We start from the raw sequence: 8,447 nt of genomic DNA, 5'->3' as shown, positions 1-8,447 counted from the left end.
ATACCTATGGCCAGTGATGTCCTCAATGCTCGTCCAGAGTAAACACTCTCGGCTACAGCGTAAAGGCCATACAGCCGGGCTACGGCTGCAGCGTGAAGGCCATACAGCTCACATAGCCGGACCGAGTACCACCCCATCATGGTGTCGAGATCAAGTCACTGACTCAGCTGCAGCGTGAAGGCCATACAGCTCATCACCGTACCTGGTGAAATAAGGTAATAACCACCTATATCACTATAGGCCAACTACCGGCACGATACACCCTATTGGGATTTACAATCGAGCTCATGCGTCATGATGACATGAACAAGTCAGAATAATCATCCTCTACCATGTTAATTAACACCGTGTTAATTAACATGCGTAGGTACTAATGAAAATCGTACTGATCACAGGTATCAAAATGATGATAATATACTAAAATAGAGACAGTAATCATATACGTGGATAAACAATGATCTCAAACATCAAGAGTATAAACAGAACTGATAATAAGGTCAAAGAAATAAGATCAAGCATGTGATAAACATGAGTATCGAAAGCATTTAATCTATAACAAGTATAAGAGCATGATAAGTAACCTAATCACTAGAAATGAAAGGAAGCATGCACTGAAAATAGAAAGAGAACTGTATTGACTAAATACAGTAGACTATCCACCTGTAACCGTATGTCGAACATAACCTCTAAAATATATCCTCGAATCGTATCGAAGTCCCTAAATCAATCAAGGACCTGCAAAAGAGTAATAACAACTCTAAATGCAGTGATACATCACAGAAACCGTAATCCAACCAAGGAAACTCTAAGGGTGTTTTAACCCTTTCTAACTAACCTAACTCGGGTTAGACTAATCTAGTTCTTAGGTCGATATTAACAGGGTTTAACTAATCAATTAATTAGTTGTACTAATCGTATCGACCAATATAACTAATCTCTTGTTTAATTAAACCTAAGTTAATCGATCAACCTTAGGTTAGACTAATCCAATCTTTAGGTTGATATTAACAGGGATCAACTAATTAATTATTTAATTTTATTAATCAATTAATATAGTTAATTTCCTATTTAATCAATCCTAAATTAACCCACGTTAGATTTAATAGGTATAACTTAATCAAACTAATTATGGTTAAATTAGATCCGAGTTTAGGTTATCCATAACCTAATATAAGGGATAAGCTCAACCTTAGTTAACCAATCAATTTAACCCATTATGATATCTTAACAGATCCAATAAGGTATTAACATTAAACAACATCTTATTAAACTAATAATCTATCTTGATCTCAACTATAATTCCACTGAGATCAAAATATCAAGCCCAATTAGAATTCGACAAAGTCAAGCTCAAGCTTGATCATAGTTAACCCTACAATCCGATCAGAAACAGTACAAGAACCAATACAATAGTAGTCCCCCCCTCTGTTTGAACCGATCAATCTCTTTAATCTTTTTACTACTCAATACATCAACCAAGATTAAACGAATGTAAGGGAGCTTACCTTTATGTCCATTCAATAGCAAGAACATATCTCTTCTTCTTCTTCTTGCTTATTATCGAACCAAGATTCTACACTTGATCCGATCAAAATCCAATTGATCTGCTAATCAAATCCAAGTTTAAGATCAATTCAAGAAGAAATCCCTAAACAAGGATCTAAACCCTAGAAATCTAAGCCGATCCCTTACCTTACAGATTCGGCTTCTCCTTCTTCTTCTTCGCTCGCAGCCGGATCAGGGGATCAACTCAAATTCCAAATCAAACTATGATCTCCGATCACAGATCTGATATGAATTCGAAATCACAACGAAACCTCGAGAAAGAGAACCTAGGAATCCAAGCATTCGGCCGAATCTTACCTTTTTCAACTTCTTCCGCCCGATCTTGGTTACTCGCGTCACCGATCGCCGTCAGCTTTATCTCCTACCATTAGCTCCTCAGATCTTGATCCACAGCATCTCCTCTCTTCGCCGGCGACCTCAGAACCAGCTCCACCCTTGTCTTCCGCCGTCGTCTGCTGAGATCGAAGAAGAACAGAGGAGAGGCGAATTTAAACAGAGGAAACTCGTGAGGATTATCGCAGCTACTGTGCATTTGTTAACGGGTGGATCTTTATTAATGAATGGGATAACCGGATCCTATAAGCCAAACCTAATAACCTATTAAGATTTGGGTTTAGACCAGACTGATCTTGGTTCGGTTCGGACCTTTACTGTAGCAATCCGGTTTGCTTGGTTCACTAACCAATCGAATTCCGATTTGACCCAAACCAGTTTTGTTCAATTCGTCTTCGCAAGACGAATCTTCTCATCCCTTTTATTTTGTCAAAACCTCTTCCAATACGAACCAAACCAAGTTAGTTCAATTTGGTTCAAAACCGATTCATTTGGTTCACCAACTCAATGACCTCTAATTTGAATGAAACCATTTTCATTTAATTCGTCTTCATAAGACGAATTCATTCCCTTCCACTAATAAAATTTCTAATCATACCCAATTAGGATTAAATTATTTACAATTTAACCATTAAAAGTTTCAGTATTTTATAGCAGATCTCTTGACTTCTTTGCTTCGCGGTTGTCTTTTCCCCGGCTGAGTCGACTCAGGTCATCTTCGGGTCGACTCCAATCTCCAGTTGACTCAGACTTCACTCCAGTCGACTCCAGTCTGATTTAGCAGAATTCTGACCAGCTGACTTTCAGATTTTTGCTGACTCAGCTTCAGTCGACTCCGGCTTCACCCGAGTCGACTCCAAGAGCAAAAATCAGCCTTTTTGCCCGGAGTCCACTATTGATCCGAATTTCCATCCTGCAATAGAAGTTAGCCAAATAACATGCAAAGTAAACAGATGTCGAGTTAGTAAAACTAACTCTGGGTCTTAACTTCGTGTTTCCAATAAACCCTGAGTTAGACCGAAGCCTACTGTTCCACTTAGGAACGCATCCTCACCCACTCCTCTCAGGAGAATTTACCTAATGCCAATCGAGTCCTCCAGACTTGTTGGACTTTTACTCAGCTCTGTCCTCGGCTTCCAGGATTTGTGCTGCGGCTCGATCCTCCTGACCAGCCCAGTCTTCTGCTGCGACCTAGTCCTCCTGACCAGTCCAGACTTCTGCTGCGGCTCGGTGCTCCTAACCAGCCCAGACTTCACCTGGAGCTTTGACTCTGCCAAGACTTCCAATGCCTAGCTGCACTAGGACTTAGATCAAACCTGTGCTCATACTCAGATAAACAATGTCAATCCACAACACACTTAACTTGAATCTAGTGCCATTATCAAAACTAAGGTTCGATCATTGAGTGCACCTTGCACCAACAATCTCCCCCTTTTTGATTATGGCAACTCAGTTTCATATTAAGTTAAAAACATGCATAACTTAACACAATTGCATATCAAAGATAGGTAAAATGCAGCATATATGCAAGTGTAAATAAATTTCCTGAATTGGTACTTTGTAAGTTTCAAACAATTTTTAGAAAATTGTTCTTTCTCCCCCTGAAACTTAGCTTGGACTTTTTTAAAAATATTTCAAGTATTGAAAGTTTTTCGAAAAGTGCTTAACTTGAAAATTTTCATTTATCTCTCCCCCTTTGACATAATAAAAAAAAATAGTTCCTAAGGGTTTTAGAAAAATACTTAGATAAAAAAATTTTTCCCGAGGGGCACATGTCCAACTTGAGTTGTAGCTAACTACTAGAAAGTAGTAGCTTGACTCAGTCAGTCAAGTTTAAGTGTATCATCCCAAAAATTAGGACACTTAACTTGATCAATGTAAGTTTAGAGTCTAAGTAAAGGTTCGATGCACTGATTGAAACATCTTTGTATACTGAGACTAGATTTCTAGTCATCTCACACCATTCTAAGTTTTTACAATCACAAACAAGATAACTAGGTGCTTTGTGAGATGTCCACCTAAATCTGTAGGATCTTGCTTTCTAGGGATTTTAAATCTAGGCTAAGGCTGAAAACATTCTTTTTGTTAAATTTTAAAAGCAAAGTTTGAAAAGGAAATAGGTTTTCAAAATTATAAAAAGTTTGAAAACGTTTTTGAAAACTATTTTATAATAGATTGAAAAATATGTGTGAATTTTTGAAAATATTTTCACTACTCTACCAAGCACAAACCTAATTTACGTCTTAGTGTGCTAAACTCAGACTCAGGTAGGGGTTTGGTGAAAATGTCGGCTAAGTTCAATTTGGACTCAACATAGTCGAGTACAATTTCTTCCTTAGCAATATGGTCGTGTATAAAGTAGTGTTTGACTTCTATATGTTTGGTCCTTGAATGATGAACTAGATTTTTGGTTAAGTTAATAATAAAGGTTTAAAATTTGAAATTAATTAGATTTTAAAGTTTTGAAATTAATTAAATTATTAAGTTTTTAAAATTAATTAATTTATTAAGTTTTGAAATTAAATGAATTATTAAATTATTAAAATTTTGAAATTAATTATTAAATTTTTGAAATTATGTTTATTTAGATTTTCAAAATTAATTAATTAACTTTTTAAAATTAGTTATGTTATTAAGTTTTGAATTTTGATTTTTAAATTTTCGAAATTGATTATTAAATTTTGAAATTAATTAAAATTTTGAAATTAATTAAATTAATAAAATTTTGAAATCAATTAAATTATTAAGTTTTGAAATTAAATTAAAATTTCAAAATTAATTAAATTATTAAATTTTTGAAATTAATTAAATTATTAAGTTTTGAAATTAAATTAAAATTTCAAAATTAATTAAATTATTAAAATTTTTAAATTAATTAAATTATTAAGTTTTGAAATTAATTAACGTTTTAAAATTTTTGAAATTAATTAACGTTTAAAAATGTTCCAATTAAATGTTAATTAATTAATGTTTAAATTAATTAGATTAATTAAATTTTAGGAAGGCAGTTAGTATTTTAAACTTATTTTAAGTTTATTAAAGTGATTAATTAAGTAAAATTAATTTGGTTGATTGGGTTAACTTTATAAATTTATTACCTAGTTTATCTCACCCAATTCTAAGTGATCAAGCAGTGATCCTATAGGTATATGTGAGATGATTTTCAATTTTTGATTTGTTTATTGTGAAAAGGTATCTATACTTAATTAACCTTGAGTTAGATTTAGGTTTAACCGTTAATTGATTAAGTTTATATTTCAAAAATTAGTTTCCAGGCAGTGGCGAGGCACAGGGGCCTTCTTGGTTATCGAAGCAACGACCACTTTCTAAGACAAAATCAATTTAAGAAATTGTAAACTTAACTAATTTAGTTGATAAACCTTGGTCTAACTAGTCTAGGATGTGGCGAGGACTAAGTGAATCAAGTCAGGTACACCTTATCCTTCTTGTTCACTTAACCTAAACTCCCCAACGTACTATCATCTCGCTCCACCCTGGTACTAGGTTGGCAAGTGTTAATCAAGTAGTTGGTCCTTAAACTAGCCTAATTTTCTATTGCATAAAAGTAAAGCTAAGTTACACAAGCAATCAAACAATGTGATTTGGTTCCCCCAGGATTGTGCCCCTTGACTGGTCGAGTCAAATGAACCTGATTCTTGGGGACCCAAAATTAGTTCGGTCCAACTGGTTTAACCAGTTGTGACTTGGGAACCCAAGCCTGGACTCTAGGTCTAGTCCTACGTGTGAGTGCGATGAATGATCTATTTTTAGCCGCATACCCGATTCCCGATCGGTTGTATCCAGCCTTCTGAGATCCGAGCATCATATCAAGATCTTGGACCCAGCAGTGAATTTTTCAAGCGATCTTCTGAAGTCACCGACTTGAGTCTTCAGTTGAGAATTTTTTTCCTCGAGTTGGACTCGAGTCGAATCCTCAACCGATTCCTTCTGAGTCGGTGGCTCAGGGTTGACTTTCTCCTTGAGGAGTACTAACTCCTCTTGGAGCGATTCAACTAGGGACTCGGACTTAGCTAATTTTTTACTAAGACTCATAATTATTGAAAATAATTTTTCAGAACTTAAATTGGGGGTCGGGCCTTCTAAACCGGATACGGATCCATGGCTTGAGTCGGAGTCGGAGTTGCTTTCGTTCGGTTTGTCTCGGGCCGGAAGTGCGAGGAAGCTCGTCTTCGGTTCCTCGTCCGATTCCTCGGAGGACAACTCGTCCCAGGTTGCTTTCAATGCCTTCTTCTTGAATTTCCGATTGCCTTTTCGTTACTTCGGACAGTCGGCGATGAAGTGACCCTTCCTTCCGCATCCGTAGCACTTGGACTCGGACTTCCCGAGGGTTGATTGGTTGACTACTTTCTTTATCTCCGATCGTCGGACTCCTCTTTTGTTTTGGAACATCTTTCGGACGAGGTTTACTAATTCCGTCGTTACCTCGTCGTTGATTTCGGAGTCGGAAGATTCTGCAAGTTCCGATTCTCGTTTCTTGGTGCCTGCAAGCAAAGCTATAGCTTTCTCTTGCATTTCCGTATTAGATTGTTCATGTAGTTCAAATTTCAAAAAAAGATCATCTAATTTAATTTTGCTAAGGTCCCTAGAAACTTTGTAAGCATCCACCATGGATGCTGTAGGAAGAATGCCGAAAGAATTATTTTAAATTATTCTTCCGTGGATAAAATTTATTATGAATTATTCATATAAATTTTATTGAGAAATTTTGTCGGAAAAATAATATTTCATAATTAAGAAATTTTATTTAAGAAATTAATAAAATTTTATTAAGAGATATTATGGACAAAATTTAAAGAAAGAATTTTTAGAAATTAATAAAATCTTATCAAGGGATTTATTCTATAAATAAATCTAGATAAGATAAGTTTATTAGATAATTTCTAATTAATTTTTTCTATGAAAAATTTAGAAAGAAACTAATAAAGATTCTATCAAGAGATTTATTCTTGGAATAGAATAAGTTATTAGAATTTGTCTAATTAAATTTTCCTTTTAGACTCGTTCTATGGATAAGGAAATTTTTTAGAATCTTTCTCTATTTTCGGTTGGGGCTTAGCTATATAAGGGGAGGGTTTTTGGAGGAGAAAAACTAATCTACAATTTGCTTTCCTCTAAAATTATGGCCGGCGCCCACCTTGCCTAAGAGGAGTTGTGCCGCCCACCTCCCTCCCCTTTCCTCCTCTTCTTCTCCACAAACTAGGGCCGGCGCCCTTATTGACACAAGCTTTCTTTGGCTTGATAGGGCCGGCGGCCAAAGGAGAAGGAGAAAAGAGAAGAAGAAGGAAAAGAAGAAGGAGTACAAGCCTCGGTTTCGGAAGAACAAGGAAAAGCTTACTGGATTGCGTCTTGGAAGATCGTCGCCCACACGACGTCCAAGAAGACCAAGGGGAATACAAGAGAAGACCAAGAGGTTTTTCTACCAAAAACCATCTTCAACGAATACAAGGTGAAAGGTACAACTAGTTAATAAATTCGATTAGTTGTAGAGTTTACCCTAAGAAACAACACAAGTGGCCAATCCTTTGCGTTTTTTTTGTACAAGGGGAATCAACGAACGGGGCGTCTCCCCTCACCCACAAGTTATTTCCGGTTAAGTGCTCTTCCTGGTTGTCGTTCGTGTCCGATGTACCGTTGAGGATGGGTTTGTGTAGCTCACTTGTGGTCTCTTGCATTTTAATGTTATATAATTTATTGACAAGAAAGTCGCGTTTACTTACTTTTGTGTCGTTGGTTCTTGAAGTTCGATTAGGTGGAGGCATCCCCTTGGTTAGTTTTGAAGGGTTTGTGTGGCCTTGGCATCGGCTTCGAGATTGAGATTGAGAACCATCGCTTTCAGTTGGGATTGAAAACCCCGTCTGGATGATGATCCACTTCTCAACCTGTGTTTTGAGGTGGCATTCCATCCTGGTTTTCCAGTATGGAAAGTCCTCACCTGAAAACAAGGGAGGTCTTGCGGTGCTGAAACCTTCCTGATGAGCTATTTTTCTAGCACACCAAAAAGGAAACAATGTAAATTTCCAAGACTAGGTCTTGGATTTAGTAGTGCGGGAAAAAAAGAAAACGGAAAAAGAAATAGGATTCAAAAATTAGTCGAAAAGTTTCTCGGCCAGTGGTTGCACTGAATTCGAGATCCCCGCGCTTTGATACAAATTGTAGGATTGAGTTGTGCTAGAGGGGGGGGGGGGGGTGAATAGCGCATACACTTTTTCGACCGTTTTCGAATTCGAGTATGCAGCGGAAATAGATATGTAAAAATAATAAGACAAGTGCACAATGTTTTACTTGGTTCACAGCGCGAAGCTGTTACTCCAAGGCCCACGGTCCTTGACCGTTTACTTTGGACAATCCACTAGAAGACTTGAGCCTTACGGACTCAAGTCAAGCGATTATAATAGTCAACACAAATGGTAACAAAAATGATTTGGAATTTAATACAATTACCAAAATCGGAGTAGCCGACGCTTTTGATGTTGAAGTCGTTGCGGGCTCGACGTTCCGGTGGCTTGGCGACTCAAGGGATGAAGCCG

At 36.8% G+C, this 8,447-nt stretch overlaps 1 protein-coding gene across 1 annotated transcript in view; it reads left to right on the top strand.

Moving 5' to 3' along the window:
- LOC141835059 (uncharacterized) overlaps window positions 1-8,447 on the top strand; it is a 19,727-nt gene that overhangs the window by 7,244 nt on the left and 4,036 nt on the right. The gene's annotated exons all lie outside the window — the stretch shown is intronic.

The sequence above is a fragment of the Curcuma longa genome, chromosome 9, assembly GCF_044706935.1.
Source record: "Curcuma longa cultivar G26 ecotype Majalengka, Jawa Barat chromosome 9, ITB_CL_G26_1.1, whole genome shotgun sequence".
Lineage (NCBI taxonomy): Eukaryota > Viridiplantae > Streptophyta > Magnoliopsida > Zingiberales > Zingiberaceae > Curcuma > Curcuma longa.
Note: the sequence above shows the minus strand (reverse complement) of the source record. Positions and strands in the feature narration are given on the sequence as shown.